The following is a 21,861-nucleotide window of genomic DNA, read 5'->3' as shown; positions in this document are numbered from 1 at the left end:
GAACTCACAACCTCGTGCTTGCCAGGCAGGCGCTTTTGCCGCTGAGCTAAATCCCCAGCCCCTAGAATTAACAATTTAAAAATGCTCCAAGGAATATAATGCCTGTTGTCCCATCATTTTAAGCATAATAGAAAGGAGATTACAAACTGATCTAACCAGACAAACATAATTATATATGCTATGTATTTTAAAATAATTTCATTTTAGTTAGAAAAAAGCTCATATAAAGTTTTAAGGAAACATATGTTTATTAGTTCTTAATTTTTTTATTTTTTTATTTTAAAGAAAATAGTACAAAAAAAGAACAATAGCAAAATATAAACAAAACAAAGCAAGGACATTAAAAATGATACAAGGTTTCAAACCAAAAGATAGGGATCAACAGTGGTTACTATATTGTTATCTTCAACTAAGTTACTCAGATTACCAAATGTAAGAATAGAAGTAAGAATAGAAAATGTAAGAATAGAAGATTGATCAAATCATTAAAGGGAATAAGAAAATAATAATTTTATTTTTTTATTTTAAAGAGAGTAGTAAATGAAAAACAAAGAAACAGAAATAATAATTTTTAAATAACATTAGAGACACTACATACTTCCACTAGACTATAATAGCAAAAGAATAACTCAGTGCCCACAAGTAGTTGTTAAGAATCTGCTAGATTTTTTAATTTTTTAAAAATATATCATGCACAAGTAAAATATATCTAAAATACAACTTTTTGAGAAATGATATAGAAAGATATTTTACATATGTTTTTATAGAAAATTCAGGGGTTTTATACATAAAACACATCAAAAGAGTCAAATGAAAATATTTATATTTGTTAAAAATTTGACTTTATAATATAGATATTTTAGGAATATTAATAATCATATTAAATATTATTTAAAAGCCTCTCTACTACTTTTCTATTTTCTACACAGTATCAGTCTACCTGGAGAAAAATACAAATACCAATTATTTCTATAAGGCATCCTAAATATCATAATCTTTCATAGATTTACAAATTTCATAGAACATAGCAATCTATCTACATCTTAAAACAAATAATTTTCAGAGGATTAGGGTAACAAAAGTGAGAAGACATTTAAATTTAAACCTACACATTCACATTCTATATAATAATGATATTTTATATAATAAGAAGATTGCAAAGTTACAATTTACAATTATTGCACTGCTCTTTACTGAAGTAAGAACTATTCTAAGCTGTGCAGCTATAACTAGTTATTAATAATACAAAATTATATTACATGTTAGGTAGAGCCGTATACCCTTTGACCTTTAGGAATCCTAATACTTTTAAATTTGCCTATGTTATCACTATTTTTTTAAAAATGTGTCCCTGTTTGATTCCACTGACTAGCAGTTTTTGCTTATTCACTTTAGCATTTCATAATTTTATTCTAGCATAATAAAATGCTAGCTGATGACACACCTTCTAAAAGATCACCTATTTTGATGTAACAAAAGTTAAGCACCAAAAATGGTATTAAAAACATCTATTATGATTTTAAAATCCATAATATAAAATTTATTTACATCTTTTCCTTTTCCAAAATTACAAAATATTTTCACTATAAATAACGAGAAATTTTGATTTTGTTGCATAAAAGAACATGCAGAACAATAATCTGAAAAGCATATATACCTTGGCAAAGATATTTATTATTTAAAGTACTTAAAACACGTGCTTTACAGGAAAATTTAAAATCCCAGCACAGCTTCTTTCATTTAATGTTCTGCATGTTAACACTTATTGAGATTTATTTCACTGTTTTAATTTTACTCATCAAACTTTACTGTGTCTACGAGTATAAATCACTTGTATAATATCTACTATATTAGCTAATCAAAATTAAACTTGAAATCCAGAACCTCTGTATGTTTCCTAATTGCTTCCAAGGTTTGTCAGAATATTTTGTCATGCTAGACATGCACGTTTTCCTTTTCAACCTCAGGCAGGTTGCCTGAACAGTGGGGAGATCACATTATAATTTATCTTCCTAAGAGAGGCACAGTCCTTATAGAGGTCATATTTAAGAAATCTCAGACACAGATTTTGAACACTGTGACTTAACTTCCTCTTCCCAAGATAATTGCCTAACCAGGCTGCTGAAGGAGCAATTTTAAGGATGTAATGTAGCAATTGGTCTTTAGGGAATGTTACTAACAGCAAGTGAAAAAGAAAACTCCATAAGAAAGGAAGAGCAGGTGTGCGTTCAATTAGAAAGAAAGGAGAAGTTCCAGATAATGAGACTGTGATGAAAACACGTGGAGGATACAACACATAAAACAGTGTTAAGGTTGCATCTTTTAGTATTTCATCTAGAAACAACTCCTTTTTCATCTTTAAGTAATGACAGCGTAGATTGCTGAATACATAAAACAGTGCAAAAATTATTTATAAGTCTCTTAGTTAACCAGAGAGGATCATAGCATGTTGTGGCATGAATCTAGACTCTTGCTGTTGGGGAAGCTCTGTTAGATTTCTATCTGGAGCACAGGTACATCTACACCTATCCATCTCTGCAGTGCTTAGCAGAGTTTATGGTACTGACCCACTTACCAGCTGAGGATGATCAGGAGAAACAGGTGTGAGACTGTCACACAGCTTGCTATAGGTCTTTTTTTTAGAACAGGAGCAGTAAGTGCAAGCTTTCTAGGTCCAAATTATAAAACGTTACTACTAAGACAAGTTGAACTGAAACTTTCACTATAACACTCTGATCCCATCAAGATCTAAGTTTTCTTTTGTAAGCTGTGGAATAGTAATAAACTCCTAAGTGTCACCCACTAAAAAGCTGTATGCACTTACACTGATAATAAACTGAAGAAACACATTTTTCAAGATGTGAAGACTCAGATAGTAACGACATCTATATGAAAACTGAGATAGTAATAAGGTGGTCTAACTTTTAATCCAAAAATTAAAAATAGCAATTTCTTGAATGTCATTGTTCCTTTCTTTTGTTTGAAGTGTCTGAGGCTACTCTCACCAACAGAGCACCTTTAGTGCCCTTTGAAAATGGACATATGTTTTGGATTTCAAATTTAATTTGGAACAGTGGAGCTGATGCCCAAAACATCTCAGGTATAGCCCTATCTACTCTGATATCTGTTGCTATTAACACCTGCCCACATCCACGGCTTTTCTTTCCTGGCCAATAGGTTGGAAACAAAGTCATTTCTAGTTTCAAAAAAAAAAAAGGTTTTCTGTGTCCTTTACAGTATATTTCAAAATTTTTCTAAATGGGGGTAGACATAACTCCATACTAATTCTCTATAAACCCAAAAGGACACCATGAATATCACTATTGCTATCAGCACCCTATTAAGTCAAACACCTTATTAATTTATGTTCCCAAAATTATATCTTCTAAGTGTCAACTATGTTAAAGAAGCGCAGTCATAGAATGTGGTTGTAGTAGTTACAACTGTAATAGAAATAGAGTTACAAATATATAGAGTGGTATAATTGAAAGAATAAAATTCATGTCTCCTTGAACTTTTATTTCCAACTGTAATAAAGTGGAAGAAAAATTTTGGCAACAGTTCCAACTGCACACTGGATCAGGAAAAGAGGGAAGATGAAATGGTAAAGATTCCTAATGTCAAATTCCAGACCATGCTTTAGGAGGACGTGTAGATTCTATCTATTTTCAGACCTCATATTTTGCTTCTATGCTTATATTCTATACCGAATTGGTAATTCAAAAATTTTATAAGATCTAGCATTGACACTATAAGGCAGGGGAAAGAATTGAATTTGCTAAAATAACTTTTTGGAAATGTCAGTAGTGATTCTGGTTTGAGTTCCATAACCAGAAGGCTGGATATATTTATGGCAAATTATACAAACCAAACAAAGCAAGGCTTTAACCAAGATTCTCCTACCAGCTGTATGCCCAAAAGTGGGGGAAAGAATATTACCAGCACTACTTTCTCTAAGTTTTCTTGACAGATAAACATTCAGTTTTTCACTAAGAATTTTGCAATATTACCATAGGCACATAAAGTAGTGTGCCTCCTTTTACAAATTGAAAAGTGAAATATTCTAGCATACAGTCCTCAAGCAAAATATTAAGAAAACAGATTAAAACAAAGATTAAGAAACAGAGGCTCTGAGAATGAAAGAAATCTACATCACTGAAAAATACCATCATGACAACTTTAGTAAACATAGGGACAATAAATGCTATATAAGATATAGCTCATTTATTATATAATATACATGTGTTTAACACAATCTTTCTTTTCCATTCTATTAAGATATTTGTTAGCCAGGCATGGCCACACACCCCTAGAATTCCAGCACTCTGAGAGACTGAGGCAGGAGAGTCATAAGTTTGAACCTGGCCTGGGCAAATTAGTGATTTAACAAAATCCTGTCTTGAGATAAATAAATTTATTTTTAAAGTAGTTCTAGGAATGTCGTTCTGGGCAAAGACTCTAGGTTCGATGCCCATTACCACACACATGCACACAAGCACAAATATTCTATCTCTGTATGTTGACAGGGAAATTGTTTTTAGTATTTCACTTCTCTTAAATTTCTTATAGAAACTATTTTAAAGTGCCTGCCTGGCAAGTGCAAGTTCCTGAGTTCAATTCCTGGCACCAAAAACAAACAAACAAACAAAAAAAATATTTTAAAAAATATCTCAAGGAGGGCCAGGGATACAGCTCAGTGGCACAGTGCCTGCCTGGCAAGCACAAGGTCCTGAGTTTGATTCCCAGTACAAAAAAAAAAAAAAACTCCTCAAAGAGTCAACCTTTCTCAAAGCCTGTACACAAATATACTGAATATATAAATTATTCATAGATGTCTATATAAATTAAAGTAGACTATGTGTCCTACTACGAATAAAGAAAATACCCAGGATCTGAAACTAGTTAAGCAAAAAATTAGTTAAACGTGGTGAGACGTGAAATTGGGTTTTAATGCATGCAAAACACATTCCAATGCATATTTTTAGGTGTAGGCTGATTGACTTTTCTCTGTATTTAAAATTAAAAGCTACCTTTAGGCAGTTTAGAACCTTTGGAGAGCATTTGATAATTCTAAACTCAAGAACTTACATCTAGTTTTGTCATAAAACCATGCAAAAATCAAAATTCAAATCTCATCCCAGGAAGATTTTAACATAGCCACCTGCTAACTCTTCCCCACAGTCAGTTCATTAGCATCTCTTTCCAGGGTGAAACACTGCCTTGCCCAAGTGAGTGAACATATTAAAAAAATCATGTTATATCCATTCTTAGTAACCATTTTGTGCATACCTCATTAACAATAGTAATGAAATAACAATTGATATTTCAAACACTGACTGTATGTTAACCCATCATAGTTTCACAAGCTAAATGGAATATATATATATGCACACTGCATTTTAATATTTGGGAAAAATGACATTTAGGAATGTTCAATATCTTTCTCAAAGTCACTCAACTGTCATATGGAAATGAATCCGTGTCTACATGGCTCCAAAACAGCAAGAAGAGAGTACGCTATAACTGGCTTCTAAAGATTATTAGACTGCATTAGTTTTCTCCTTCAGTGAACAGGCTGTGACTCATTTCACTCCAAATACTCCATGATTAGAGAAGTAAAGACCTTTCATACTCACACTGTTTAATAACCATTATTAATTACTTTCATAAATGATATTTGAATGGGAGTGGCTATCGCCATAATGTTTATTATTTGTTAGTCATTATTTAAGTTTGCTCATTTTCAGAGATTAATATTCCATAAATTGAACTCAGGGTTATATGTGTGGGTTACTCTCATGATACTATTCTCCTTGACTTTCTCTCGTGTTTTTTCAAAAAAGTTTCAATTGATGTATTCTACATGGTGTGTGATTTGGATAAATAGAAACTAACAATCTTGATTTGTCTGAGATAGGTGAAGATACTGTGCTGAATCAATATAATCCATGATCTCATCAGGCATAAACTTGCATGCAGCTTCTACTTTCAGATGCTAACATTTATTTCCTATTACTGGTCAAGAATGAGAAATGTCAATTTCGATTGAATGATCATTGAGGAAAGACATGTTTTTCTTTCTACAACTGTCAGATTTTGATGGAAATTTTTCCTCAGAATATGCTAACTCTACTCAGATCATAATGATTTCATTATATTATAATACAAGCAGTACCAGGAGACTTAGGAGGTCACATATTTACCTGAATGCTGCATATTATTCAATTTATCAAAATGAACAGTGAGTGTAACAGGAAGTTTAATGAACAAGAGAGCTATACTGGGTTTACAAATTATTTCTAGTGCATTTCTAACATGTGTGACACTTAATGAACTTGAAGGGGAAAAGAGTGGTAAGATCAGTGCTGGAAAGCCACTTTCAGTCAAAGGTAATTAACTCAACAAATATCCATTAAGTGCCTACTAGATGCAGCAACATTTTAGGTGACAAGTGTAAAACATTATTTTCCAAGTGTAAAAATAATGATGATGGGACAAAAGATTGCAAAAGCAAAATAAAAGTCATTTACTAAACAATTCTTACAAATGACTAACATCTTTTTGATGTCTATTGCATGGATCTGCAATATCACCATAAGTAAAACTAGATCTTAAAGTAATTACAAGAAAAAATAGAAAATATTAGTGCCTATAAATATACTTAGAAATTAAAATAATAGGGTCTAACCCTAACTAAATACCTGTGAAAATTCTTGTTATAGTCAAAAACAAATCAAACACTAAGCATCCAAGTCCTGGACCACTTAGATTCAACAAAAACAGAAGATCTTAGAAAACCATGAAAGCAACAGTATATCTCAGTCACTATTTTTGCTCCATGAAGCTGAAGTCAATGTAAATATGAACACACACACACACACACACACACACACACACACATACACACAGATTTTGTTTCAACTTGATGGATTAATGTTTTAAAGGCCAAAAAGACCACTGTAATTTTCAGGTCCTTGACCAACCAATTTGGGAAGGGTGTGTAGGGTTGTGTGTGTGTGTGTGTGTGTGTGTGTGTGTGTGTGTGTGTTAGAAAACAAACTTTCTTTATTCTGTAATAGAGAAGCAGGTATCCATGAAAAATTTAAAATAATCACAGAGAGAAAATCCAAAATTAGTGATTGTCAGTGTTCAATTTTATTGTAAGTTAATGTTCATAAGAGCTCAAGTTGAGAAGTACTCTCACAATTCAAAAGAGTAATTTAAATATGGAAATTTCAGAAACTTGTGGAAAAATTTTCCCTGGGGATAAGGGGATCACAGGATTGTGAATCAAACAACATGGATTCTTTTCTACTTTACAAAATTTAGAGCATATATTATGATGCCTAAAAACCACGTAGCCTGTGGCTAATCTAAAATTGAGCTGAACAAAGATTACTGTCACTAATTCTATATCAAAGATATAGAATCTGGAAAAATTTTTCTCCCAAGGCTAAGCATTACAGAAAAGATAAAATTCAAAATCAGTTACATAGTAGAAAGACCACAGTAAGAAAAATTCAGCTACAAAAATATAGTGTCAACACTATTTTGGTATATATTTGCTTCAAAAGTTAGCCCCAGAAATCCAAAGTAAAAATTCTCCCACCTGACTCAAAAATGACTGTACAGGTGAAAGACTTACAAAAAAGAAACCTAGAACTATGTAGTTTATTTGTCAAAGGAAGTAGGTACAGTTTACACATCGTGTAACTCATGTGTTTATTCTTTGTTGGACCAAATAATGAAGAACAAGAAAAGCAGACTAAAGAAGATAATATTCTTCCCCTAATAAGTTTCTGACTTATCATCAAATATTGTCAAAATATATCAATAAGGATGCAATAAATTTCTAACATTTATCAGTGATATAGCAGGTAGCATTAAATATGTAAATATATAAAACCAAAATCATATTCCCCAGTGTTTATACTTATAGGTATATGTATTCCATACTTCACACAGCAAAATCAATGCAGAATATTTTTAAGAAAAAATAAGGCCTCATAAAAGTAGAGCATAATCACCATAGGTTGCAGTTGCCAGGCAAACACTTCTTTAAAAAGACAGTCTGATGGTTCTTAGAAAAACTCTGCTTATAACATAGTCCATTTTCTTCTTTCACAAAGATTCAAGAAGCTTATAAAGTATGAAGCTGAATATTTTTAGTTCATAAAAAGGCATATACAAAAATATGAATAGTAAAAACAGAATGAAATAATTCAAAATAGCTCATGAGAAAGAACAGTACTGCTATCAAACGATGTTTTGATTAAGATCTGACTTCTTTTTTTTTTTTTTTTTTTTTTTTTTTGGTTTTTCGGTTTTTCTCCGGTACCGGGAACCGAACTCACGACCTTGTGCTTGCCAAGGATCTGACTTCTTACTAGCAGCATTAAAATGAAGAAGACAGTGAAATATCTTTAATGGTCTAAGAGAAAATACCTGAATCATCTGGAATTGTATACTCAGACGAGTAATTTGAAAAACAATAGTAAAATAAAGACTTTTTCACACTACAAAGAAAATTAGGTTTGCCATCACCATATCTACCTTAGACAGCAGAAAAATGATTTCTGGGATGAACAGAAATGATGATCTAAAATTGTAGAAATAAGTAAATGGTAGAAATAAACACAAACTACTTTAAAACATGATCTAGAATGGTAGAAACATGCTTGATCTTAGCCAAAAAGTCAAGGAGTGATTTAAAATCATAGAAATAAATAGTACAAATAAATCCAAATTGCATACACTATAAAATTCAATAAACAAAACCCAAAACATTATCCAAATGGATTCCTAAAATGAAGATATCTGTTATTTGCAAAGTTACATCTAAGATATGTTTACAGGGCTGGGGGTATAGCTCAGTGGCATAAGCGCCTGCTTGGCAAGCACAGGATTGTGAATTCAATCCCCAGCACCACACATACAGAAAAAATGTTTACAAATAAATTAAAAATAAAAGGATAAAAATATGCATATATATATATATACATATCAGAAACACTAAAAAAAATTGGATAATGGCATAATGATGTTTGCAAAAGCTAGTGTAGCTATACTAAAATCAGACCAAATAAACTTTAAAGAGGAAATCTTTATAAGAGATAAGAGGGTTATTGCATAATAATGTAGTCTCAATTCACCATAAAATATAGCAATGCTAAACCTGTATGTATTTGGCAACATAGCACAAATAAAAGAAAAAGTTTGAGAAATACCAAAAGAAATAAATAAATGCACTGTCAAGACAAGAATTTGTAACATAACCCTTTCATAATTTATAGCTAAAACAAGCAAAACAGAGATTATGGAACTAAGAAATAATGTGAAGTATGAGTTTAACCTAACAGATATACCCAGGACTTGGTCTTTGAGTGAAAAAATTCAGTCTTTTCAAGGAAACTCAGAATATAGTCAATTATTCCTTTCAAATAACTATAGACATTAGCAGTACAGTTATCCCAGATACATATATATCTTTCTTTTTTCTTCTTTCCCTCATCCCAGTTGTTCATTTCTTTGAGCAATTTCTTTCCCTTTCACAATATCTATTGTACATTTTGGGTTTAATTTACTCTTTCAGGTTCTTACACTATGGAGACAATATGATGTTTATACATATGGGTCTGATTTATTTCTCTTATGAGTATGGTCTCTAGTTGCATCCATTTACCTATATAAGCCTCAAGTTTATCTTTTTTGTAGCTGAGTAATACTCCATTGTATAAAAATACATCTTTTTATCCATTCCCCAGTTGATGGGCACTTGAGTTGTTTCCAAGATTTAGCTACAAAAAATTGAATTGCTATAATTTTTTCCTTTTTGACCAATTTTGCATGCTTATATCTGGTAATGTGAACAACTAATCTAAAAACAACAGTATTCAAATATAACAACCAATGGTAAATTCCTACCATCTTGTCTAGTGAAACTCTGTATCATTTATAATGGTATTTTTTTGTTTTTATATTTTATTGTCTTCAATGGTTTGATCAATCTTGCATTCTTACATCTGGTAATCTGAGCAACTTTGTTGAACATAACAATATGTAATATAACAAAAACTGTTAACTCATATCATTTTGTTTTGAAGCCCTGTATCACTTTCATTGTTTTTGCTTTGTTTGTTTTTGTCTATGTTGTTGGTATTTTGCTATTATTCTTTTTCACTACCTCTTTAAAATGAAAAAAGAATATAGTCAATTATTTTGACCATATAGTGCACCTTAACCAATATACAACAAGCTGCCAAAGAATGTTTTCAAATAGTCTACTTTCTGTACACAATAAATTAGTTTAAAATGTATGATCCAGCTAAATGTACACAGTAGGAAGGAATGCAAAGAAAAAACAGCCCTCTCTTCTGAAGACCAGTTATTGGTCAATAAGTAGGAATTCTAACGCCAAAGAAGTAGAGATGTGTTCTGACAAGTATACATGCAACATTACAGGAGAAGAAAAGGAGCTGCCTTGATGAAGGAAAAGTGAATTATTCAGTAGAGAAAGAGGGAAGAAGGGAGGAAATGAGGAGGAGGAGGAGGGAAAGAGGGAGAACACGTACCCACATGGATGTAGGTAGGACAGAGTTCTTAGCCTGGAGATGAGCTATCTCTTTAATGTTTTATTACTTTGAGGAGTGTGTATTATGAAACAAGAAATAGGAAATCAACAAACCATTTTAAGCAGTTAAAGGATAAAATATTTTATTATTCAAGAAATATCTGAAAATGTGGAATGGTGCATTGCCCATAATTAGCTGCCTGGAGATTGCTAGGAAGAAGGAGAATAGTTAAAATGTGTTAGGAAACCATGGACAGGTGGCCTCACCTTGAAAATCACATCTTCTCAGGAAGTTCCTCACTACACATTGCTGTCACCAGACATCTTGCAGTCTGATATTAAAATTCAATTCCTACTTTGATATATGCATATCTGCATTACCTTACTCCTAGTAAGGACTTATTTTAGCCACTGTAAAACAGCTAAAACTTTTACACTATAACTTTTACCAAAGAATGACAGATATAAATGGTGAAACAATTGTGAAGCCACTTAACCAAAAGATACGCACATGATCAAACAATTGGATTCATTAGGAATCATATGCATCTAAAACCTCTGGGCTATCTTCACTGAGATTCCTAGAAGCCAGCCTCTCCTAGTGAATGGGCTTACTGTGTTAGCAGAACGTCTTTGGGCCACCGCGAGGAGACAAAGCTCTCAAATTTCCAAAGACAGATAATAGTTTTGGCTATAAGAAATCTGATCAAACTGTCAAGAATACAGAAATCATTTAAGGAAATTGTCAAACATAATTTATGGCTCTGAGATAGGATAATACGAAGATTTCATCAGTGCAGAAAATCTTTTAAAACTGGTCATTTTTATCTGCAAAGAGTCTGTGGTTCCTTTTCCTGAACATTTTTGTCTTAGTCAATCAGTGGCTACTTGTCAGGTCTAGCTTCCAGAAGCCATCTTTTCTTCCTTTGGGAGAGTCACTTTAGGCATTTCTGAAAGCTTTTAACTCCTTTTCTAGTTAGTATGAGGGTCATTTTTAATGTTCCAGTTTCTGGTAGTTCCCAACATATTCTAAACTAACTTGCACAAAATTTTAAAAGACCATGTATTTATCCCTTTGCAGTGATTCTGACCCCACCCGGGGGTTCTAGGGCTATATCGCATTCACAGTGACTGTAATATGGCCAGTATCACTTCAAGAAATCTGCACTAGACATATTTCCTAGGATCAAAATATGGATGTTAGGATATCTATATTTAGAATAGAAATATGGAAATGTATTAGGATAGAACAGATTAGAAAAGATGAGAACTTGGTTTAGGATTTTAACAAAAGATATTAAAGAGAAAATACAGACTATATCATATAACAGACTTGCTGATTAATTGGGTAAGTGAGATGGTGAAAAAGGGTAGGTAGATGAAGATTTTCAGTGCTCCAACTTATGCCTAAGTAAACAGTGAAACAAATCAGGATGCTTCAAGAAGCACAGATTTGTCACACAGTGAAGAGTTTTCCCAGAGTTGTTAAATGGAAGTCATTTGGAAACATTCAGACATAGATTTGTAGTAAATTATTGAAAACTAGAAAAGAAGCCACGTAGCTCAAGTGAGAGGTAGGAGGTGGAAATGTATCACTCCATATCAGTACCTTGTGAATAAAAGTAAAAGCTCCATGCGTGGATATATAATTATTAGAAAAACATCATGGGTAAAAGCCTAGGTCTCAGAAACTTTGGAAAGAGCACACTCAAGGGAGTTATCAAGAGACTGTTAAAGAAAACGTCAAATAGCTATGAATTCCTACAGTGTATAGCCAGTGAAAATATTTAAAACTCAAATCCTTGCTAAGAATTCACAATATATATACCAAAGAATGATAAGGTATAAACCTACCAGTACAAGCCACAATGAATTGTAGGTCTTTTAATGTAAAATTTAGACATTGGATAGAATATTTAAGTCAAGGAATCTCATGATAGAGGTATGACACTTACTCTGTTGATTTTATGTTTATTTTGAATCATTCTTTACATTTCAATTAAACTATAATTTACTGTAAACACTCCCAAGTTCTCATTGACGTTTCATCTTGTTATCTTTATACATTTGCATTCTGATTCTATCCATCAGTAGCACCATAAGTAGAAAAAAATTTCAATGCTTTGAATCTTCATAGCATTGTATATGCTGGAAAACACTAAAGTACAATTCCATAACTTTGAATGAGAACAAAGTTTACAAATAAGATGGATAATGTATCTCATTAAACACCAGAAAGCAGAGGTAAAGAAAGCAAATTTTACACTCAGCATGTTCACAGATAATCTTTATAACTATGAAAGTCCATAAAAGTCAAGATAAAGTACAACACTGCTATTTAGTTGTTTGAGATAGCATCTTACTTTTAAAATTAAAAGTTTACTGCACTTTGAATCATAACTTTTTAAAAATTTCTGAAATTCACATCAGGTATATCTAAATATGAAGTAGGGGTTTCAAAAAGCTGTGCTGCTTGTTAATGTTGAACATTCTAAAGTTAGTTATAATTTTTCATTATAGATTATAAGTAATTATTATTTTAGGGTATAGGTGAAGTAGATAGGTATCCTTTACCAAAGATTAATATTTATAGCAATGTAGACAGGTATGAATTGTAACTGAACTCAGAAGCCCATGCAGAATCCTCAGCTGCATTTGCCACACCCAGCTCTGTATTTCCCATTCCACAATTACTAAGTCCTCATACTTTCTCCCAGGAATGATTTAATGAGAAGCTTTATCATTAAGATATAACAATGTGCATGGAACTGTTCTTTGAACTATGACTTGGGCATGAACTTTAAGAAACTTAATGAGATGAAATAAAACAGCTAAAAGTCTAACTGCTTCTGTGGCCTGGAGCAATTAACTGATCAAAACATTGATTTTACAAAGTAGATTGGAAAACATTAAATAAAATTCTGAAGATGAACTCATTTATTTTAACTTTTCCTGAAAGAATGTCTCCACACTAACTGAAAGTAATAGGCTTCAGAAATTTATCAGTTCAATGATCATTCTTCACAAAGGTCAAATTTGAGAATAACGACAAAAAAATTTAATAGTGATTGAACAAAGAAGGCCGTAGAATGGATAAGGGCTTTGATACCATTGCTGTTAAGCATGGCTCTTTCACCCTCCCTACAATGGGCTTCACTTGGCAGCAAACAGGTTCACGAATTACTCCGCTCTTATATGGAATGGAAGGTATGCACAAAGCAAAACTAGATATGTACAATGTTATAATTTAACTTTTCTATATTTCATAGCCCCTAAGAAATTAAAGAAAAAGCAGAGAGCATTAAAGTTTTCCCCAAGATATGAAATAGTGTGATCGGTACACTGACATTATGAAAATAATTGCACCTCTGTAAAAGGTTCCAATAATTTTAAATAAATTTGTTTTTATTTAGTTATAACCATTAATTCTTTATGAAAGTATTAAGGGATATGAAAAAGTATTGTGAAACTAGGAATTAAATTAAAATACAAGTATTTGTTAAAGATGGGCAAGAAATATGCTTCAATAGTAAAAATAGAGAACTAAGGTAAAGGAGAAATGCTATCAATTTTATGATGAAAAAGATTCATAATATTAAACAGCAACCATTTGCCCAGAACGAGTAGAAATAACTCTGTTTTAAGATGAGATATAATTTCTAATGCATCCTATGTTGAAGAAGACACGGAAAGCTAAAATGTAATTCAGTACATCTCAAGGTAAGCAATTTACCTCATTGAATAAGCTTTTTCATCTGTTTTGGATTTTCAAATTTCTCAAATACTCTGAGTATATATAAATATACTCATTAAATGTATGTATATATATATATATATACTCTTAGAATATAAATATACTTATAAATATACTCTTATTAAATATATGTATAAACTCTTAGAATCACAGCACTAACAGTATTTTCCCACTCATGGGACTGATTTATTATATCATGCCTCACAAAAACCTGTGGCTTATGGCAGTGGAATTGGTTGTTTCTATCCCAGAAAAAATCAAAGGTTCTTTTATCTTAAGTAGATAGTATGGGATTTTTAGACATCTTATGAAAAGTGAGATTTTAAAACAAATGTGGAAAAAAGTTAGGTAATGATAGTAAGTGGGTTAGTAATTGAAGCATTATTCTTCCAGTAAAGACAAATAGGGTCGCCTCTTGGCTCTCATAGTTTTAAAGTTGGCATTTTAAACTGTTTTTGGAGTTGCCCAGAATGTTCACAGCTAATAGTCACTCATTCCACTGAAACATGACCAAGCAGGTGGGTTTGCGGGAAGCATTCACAATGTGAGGCACTCCAGTCTCTCTGCAAGTCCCAGGGCTAGTGAAGCTCTGTGTGTGCTCCTCTTTATGTCACTTAATCTATCACTCAAGCAATAATAAAAACCATGCTTCAAGGAAAATTATCTCCAGAGGAGGGCCAAAATCTAGTACAGATCATGAAAGAGAAGATAGCAAAATGAAGCTTTTGAACTAGAAAATCCATGCTATCAGATAAATCATAACATCTATTTAGACCCTAATTGCTGAGACTTGCAAAAGTTTTAAACATCATCCTCAAAAAAGGTGTTACTAAGTATAGCTACCCTTTACAAATATAAAAGAAAGGCCCATCCTACATAATGTTTTATTACATATATGCATATCCACATTTATAATTGCTAGCTTTTATCTGAAAAATTTTGGGGAAAGGATGATGTAAAAAATTACATCGAGACTTGAAATAAAGTTTATTTCTCTGTCATTTATTTAATTCTGTTAAATCTCAAAGTTTGTCAATGAGACACTTACTTCACTAGTGATTAAATTACCTAGTATTTATACCCAGATTTCTGGTATAACATAAATATGAGCATTTTATAATTTTAGCTATGATCACCTGATTTTTTTTAAATTTTAAGACGAATCTAACTGTACATCAGGCTGAGATGTCAAATCCATACTAGAAGTTGTGTTTCATTTACATTCCAAAAAGATCAGAATTATTTGCAGTGATTTGAAAAGCAATATAACGAGGAAAACTAGTACAACTTAATAAAATATATAGGATTTAATTTTAAAAGATTGGTTTAAGGTTATGAAAATATTACTCAATGGTGCCATTTTATGATTTATCTATCACTTTCTCTTGGGATTTATTAACAAATAAAAACCAACAGTAACTTGGTTCACAAGTTAGGAATGCACACACCACCTAAAAAATGTAATGTGAACAACTGTATCCTGTAATAAGAATAAGTATCATGACTACAGCTCAAACAGGATAACTATTCTTTGAAACTAGCATATTGAAGAAATTGAGTGAGAAATCAGTTAGACATTTCAAAATTCTTTGAAAATTTCATTGGTTTTGGCCTATATATAGAAGCATAGAATTTGGAAACAGAATAAATAAATTTAAATCCTCATTCTTTTACTTATTAACCTCATAATTCTGAATGTGATTTTTCTGACTCTCCATTTTGGTATCTATAACACAAAGATAAAATATTGACAGGATAAACAGGTTGTGATGTTTACATGTGACCATCGTTAAGCAATTAAAAAGAGCTATTTAACTTTATCAATATGAAAATTGTTTTCTTTGAAGGGGACTCAAACACCATTCTCAAAAGTTACAGAGCCACAGACTCACAGAGCTGGAAACTAGAGATCAGCTGATCCTGAGACTTTTACTTTGTGTTCTCCAGTCTTAAATTTCTTGACAATATCACATGGGCTCACAGGAAATAAACAGCGTAGTGTCCCCAAACTCTCTTGAATCAGAGGTCCTTTGCTTTCATCAGCTATTTGGGATGTTTAGAAGATACTATTTGAACAAATTCTTCAATGGCAGCTAAAAACCACTGCAACAAAACCCCTTTAGCCACACCAAATCCTGCCTAACCCCACCCTTCTCCACCTGCCACATCTGAGAAACCTAAGACAAAAGAGGGATGAACACACTCAGGGTGCCACCACCACTGGCGAAGAGCAGAAGCAGGATTTGAACAATTTCCTCTAGATACTACTCAGCCTTGAACACTCTTCCAACCACATAAATTAATTTCTCCAAGGTTGCACACTGTAGCTGCACCGTGAAAGCTTACACTCTTTGGTGTACCTCTGAAGTCTAACTGCTTCTGAACTCCATTCTGCTTTGGGTAACTGTTGGGATTAAACCTGAGGCTGGAGATTCAGCCCTTGCTTCACTGATAGGCAATTACAGCCTTTGTGGCTGAAGGCTGAAATCTTTTATTTTTAAAGAGGTTTTTTTGTAATGTCAACTTGGAACAGACACACTGTAGATAACTTATTTACCACCAACAGAACAGTATAAATATTCTAAAATCTGACCAGAACTTATAATACCTTTCAATCCACAATATAATATCATTTAGAAACATCATAAAGTCTCTCAAGGCACTTGGTACAATGTTTAATTTTTGGAATATGAGCCTCTATAATCCTTTGGAAGTGATAGTGATCTTTAAATTCGCTCGTTCTCTGGTTGTGCTGGAACTCTCTAGTCAGTTTCATGGAGGATATAAAATCACTTCCTGCCTTAAACATTTTTCAAGGGACAAATAGTAAAATAAACACTTAGATGTTAATACGTTAAAACCTGCAGTGTTATAAAATGAGGTGGCTTAAATTTAGTCACTCAGCTATAGAAGCTGAGAATTTTACCAAAAGCCAAACACAGTTCTCAATAATTAAGTTTATAAATTTAATTGTTTTGGGCATGTAAACATTTAGTTATTTAGTTGCCAGTTTAAATGCATATACTCAAGAAATGCATAGAGATTTGGACAAAAGTAAATGGTCTTCCTTCTGAGACTAGTAAAGTTACAACCTCTGTCAAATTCTATTTTAGCTGAAATTTCAATATGGTATGAGAAAACATCTGACTAAACATTATGTAAAAGTAATGCCCCAAAAGACGCATGCTGACTTATTGTCTTACAGCATTAAGCCATCTTGTGGAGCTATGACTCTGATTACATAAATCTTGAGATATTCTTTTTACTGAAACTTCAAAATTTGATGTATTTCAATTGGTAAGGTCTGAAGATCAGCAAAGTTGTAACAGCCGTAGGGAGGTTGGAATATACGCTTAGTAAAGACAGCAGACCACTAGAGATTTCTCAAGAAGTCATTTGCACAACTTTCTTCAAAGGTATGTTTTGTAATTCTATTCCTTATATAGATATATTCCTTTGTTCCTCCTATCTAAGGAAAAGTGTTTCACTGGTATTGATTGAAGTTTATTTCAGTTCATTAAGTCTATTTTGAAATATAAAAAACTTAAGCTATTATCTGTTGCATTACTTAAAATGGATAAGAAAATTCAAGTGTCTCACCACAAAAAGGTGATGTCTACATTGGTTTGCTTCAATCATTATGTATTATTCTCTATTAAATGTGTGCAATTGTGAATGATCAATTAAAATTGCATCAACTTTAAAATCAAGGTTAACTATTACTAAATCTTTATTGCTAGTTCTTTTTATCAACTGAGAATTGGAACTGGACTTGGGTGGAGAGACCCAAGGAATTGATCAAAAATATAAAACACATCAAGATTACAATTCCTTAGATGTGTAAGAAGGAAGAGAAGAAGCAAAAAGTATTCACCAATGTTTCCTTATTCTATACCAAAAGGAAGAAATGAATATATAAGTCAGGCTGCTAAAAATATGGCACATATCGAAGAGTACTATTTTTCACTATAGAATGACTAACATAAAAAATACCACCTACTTACACTCACAAAGCCTCCCACGCTGCAGCAAACTAGACTTTCCTGTGCTGTGCCTTATTGATGAAATAGAAAAATGCTTTTAGAATTATTCCAAGTCCCAACTCCCTTATTTGATTGAAGTGTAGATGAATGTATTATGACACTGGTTGAAGACTTCAGCACTTTTAGATGAACCTCTTGTTTAAAGATCTATAATATGTTTTTTCTGGATGATCATTTCCTACCCATACAGTGCCTTTATAATGACCTAAATTGTATTATTCTGGGGAGGTTTTTTCTTGCCTATCTAGGGCAAGCTTCAAGTTCTTTCTAGATGAAATTTTGTTCAAATTAAAGGGATAACATTAAGCAACAGTGACTGAACTCCATTAAATTAACTCTAACAGTTAAACTTACACTATTGAAAAGCTGATTAGTGGACGTCGGGATTAGCCATGTAGTTTACAATGTTTGCACTTCAAAATTGTTCATGTTCTGCAAGTAGAGAAATTCTATTGTCATTTCTTACCTCATTAAAGAGATAATCTTGACAAATAAATAAGTAAAAGCTGGGATCTAGCATGACTGAAAAAATTGTACTATAATCTTGATGTGTTTTATATTCTTGATCAAGCAAATCATAATTATCCACCTATACATTCTCATCATCTGAAAGCATAATTTCTTACTGTTAAATTAATTCCACTGAATTATAATTTGCATTTCAAAAGCTGAGTAAAAGAATCAACCAAGAATTTTTTCTTTTTGGTACTGGGAATCGAACTCAGAACCTTGCACTTGCCAAGCAGGCACTGTGCCACTGAGCTAAATTCTCAGCCCTAAGAATCAACAGAGTTATACACATAATCAAAATTATTTATTCAGTCTCCAAATCTCTGACAAAGATTAACCTTTAAAGTTTAATCTCCTACTAACACTAGACACAAGTTTCTACAGTGGGCTTCTTTTTGCTTTTAGTAGCAGTCTTTTTTCCAGTATATAAGACCAGTTGTTTAAAACATAGAAACTACAGGACTAAAGTAAAACCTAAACTTAATATTTAAATATCAACTACTAAAAGGGATTCAGTTTAATTCAGAGATACTATAGGGTGCAGGATGTTTTTCTAGTATCAATATTCCTTAACATTCACATTTCCAAAGCAGTAACCCATATTTTAGGTTGTTTGATGTTGTTTTTTCCTTAAAACAAACACTAAAGCAAAATCCACAGTAAAGTTTGTGCATTCATTGGAGAAGGAAACAGAGATCAAAAGCAAAAGAACAAACCAAAATTCTTTGGAAGAGAGCTCTCTCCATTTTTACCACTGATCTATTTCATCAGGGGTTTGTGTGCAGAATAGATGATGATACGTGCTCGCCTTTTAGCAAGTTTTGTACGCATAACTATGTTCTAGTTTCTCAGCAATAAATCCTTCAATATGCACTTTATGATTGCAATCATGATAGCAGTGATTTAACACTTAATTATTGCATTGTATCTTTAGTATAAAAAGTTAAAGACGACATTATTGTATGGTTTACTACAATAACATGCCCTTCTACCCTGAACAACAAATATACATCTTGTCCAAATCTTGCACAAAGAAAATAGTTTACCTCCTAGAAGACAATTAGCAGAATGTTCCTTCTTCAAAAATGAAGAAAGCAGCTTCACCTAATAATACTTATGACATAAAACTAAGCTAAACTAGATTCTTAGAATATTTGTGCTGATAGACTCATGAACTCCCTATAAACATTGACTTTTTCCATTTTGTTAGACACCATTAAAAACTAAAGTGTTATGTGGATGTAGCTTAGTATAAGCATCACTGAGTAATAATAAAAAGTCAAAACAGACATTTCATGCCAAAAAATAAGAATCCCCAGATTTTCTCTGGTCTTTCCCCACTGATCATCCCAGGAAGCTCTGTAGTAAGAAGAAATTCAGACAAGGAATCCTACATCCAGTGCATCCATCACAAAGTGTATACATTTCAGAGCATAAACATTCCAAAGCTTCCGTATTCCAGAAGTGTAGTCAAAAGTGACAGCACAAATTTATTACCCAAACTGGAGGACCGCAAGCATTTTCTAATAAGGCTTGACCACATTTTCTATTGCGCCAGTTCTGACCCTCAGTAGGAGTCTGTGCTGACAAAATTTCTCAAGAATCTCAACGTTTACCCCCGACCATCCTTTATCTTCCTTCATCTTTCCCCAGTCATTGCCAACACACCCCTTCAGCCCCAAACCCTTCCAGCTCTCTGCCCTCTGCTTCCCATCCACAACGTGCCACACACTCAGGCTATGAGAATCTCTGAACTGATGTGGTATTAAGCTGGGATTTTCTACTAACACTAGGCAGAAGTTTCTATAGTGGGTTTCTTTTCACTTATTTGAATAGTTTTGTGGTTATGGGGATTCAGAAGATGGTAAGCTAGCAGGAAACTAAAGGAATATGGGAGCAGGGGTCATCTCACAGGATTCTTCTCTTCTGTTCATCCTCTAGAGTTTTATAGGGTCGCACCATACCCTGCAGTTAACAATCACCACGAAAATCTGGATACTCCCCTTCTGCACAAAATACACATCGCACACCTTGTTCTTATGCTGTCTTTTACATCTCAGATGAAACCTACCCCCTCTGACAAGACACTAGCATGCTTGGTAAAGGCAGTGAGGGATCTTTTTAAGCACATGGCAAAGTGCTCTCTCTCTCTTGGCACAGCACAGAGAGAAGAGGAGACTTCTGGTCCAGTGTCTACTGCCTGTGACCTTGCCCAGAACACAGAAACTTGTTCTCTGTCAACTTGAACTGAGCCGCAAGGCAAGCTCCTCCTCGCCTGTCTTCCTCTGAGGAGTTCTGAGTTTCCAGTGCAAAGGATGTCTAAGGTCCGCCCTGACTTCATGCCCTGTCGGTGGCAGAGCCAATTTCACCAGTGTCCACCGTCTGTCCCTCCTTTCCCTTCCCGACAGCGTGGAGACCAGGACAAACAGGGGGAGCCGCAGGCAGGGTTTACACTCTAAAGGGGATTTCCCGGACTCTGAGATCAGCTTATTGGACAAACCCATTTTCCTGACATTTCAGGCCAACCCTCTGCTGGTCAAGTTTCCCCAACATGAGACAGAGGATGTCACAGAAGTCCTCACCTACACAAGAGTTCATCTTAATCTTTAGTAAAAATACACTCTGCACAAAATGCCAGAGGTAAAGGGTGAAAAATTTTAAAAAAGAAAAGGAAAACTCCTACCATCGCCCCCTTTGTTGCTTTTTCGTTTACAGTGCGCGGGACATTTAAATTATTTTGTGGTTTGTTGATTTTTTTAAGGTTTTTGTTTTTTTTTCTTTAATCTGCTGCCACAGGCAGCGATGCCCACCAGCTGAGGAGCAAATTGGCAGATCCGCTCCCCGTGGCCGCCCGGGCTGGGACGGGGCGTGCGGGCGGGGCGGGTGAGCGTCCTGTCCTCCGGCTGCTGGGACCCCAGGACCCGGCCCCCGCCCCGCCCCCTCCGGACCTGCTCCCCGGACCCGCTCCCGCACTCCCTCGGCCC

General features: G+C 33.5%; 1 protein-coding gene across 1 annotated transcript in view; it reads right to left on the bottom strand.

Annotated features, from left to right (window-relative positions):
* Sgcz (sarcoglycan, zeta) overlaps positions 1 to 21,861 on the bottom strand; it is a 1,013,519-nt gene that overhangs the window by 990,321 nt on the left and 1,337 nt on the right. The window lies entirely within an intron of this gene.

Source organism: Chinchilla lanigera, unplaced genomic scaffold, assembly GCF_000276665.1.
Source record: "Chinchilla lanigera isolate Chin_1 unplaced genomic scaffold, ChiLan1.0 scaffold00062, whole genome shotgun sequence".
NCBI classification, from domain to species: domain Eukaryota; kingdom Metazoa; phylum Chordata; class Mammalia; order Rodentia; family Chinchillidae; genus Chinchilla; species Chinchilla lanigera.
The sequence above is the reverse complement of the archived record's forward strand: the minus strand, read 5'-3'. Positions and strand labels throughout refer to the sequence as shown.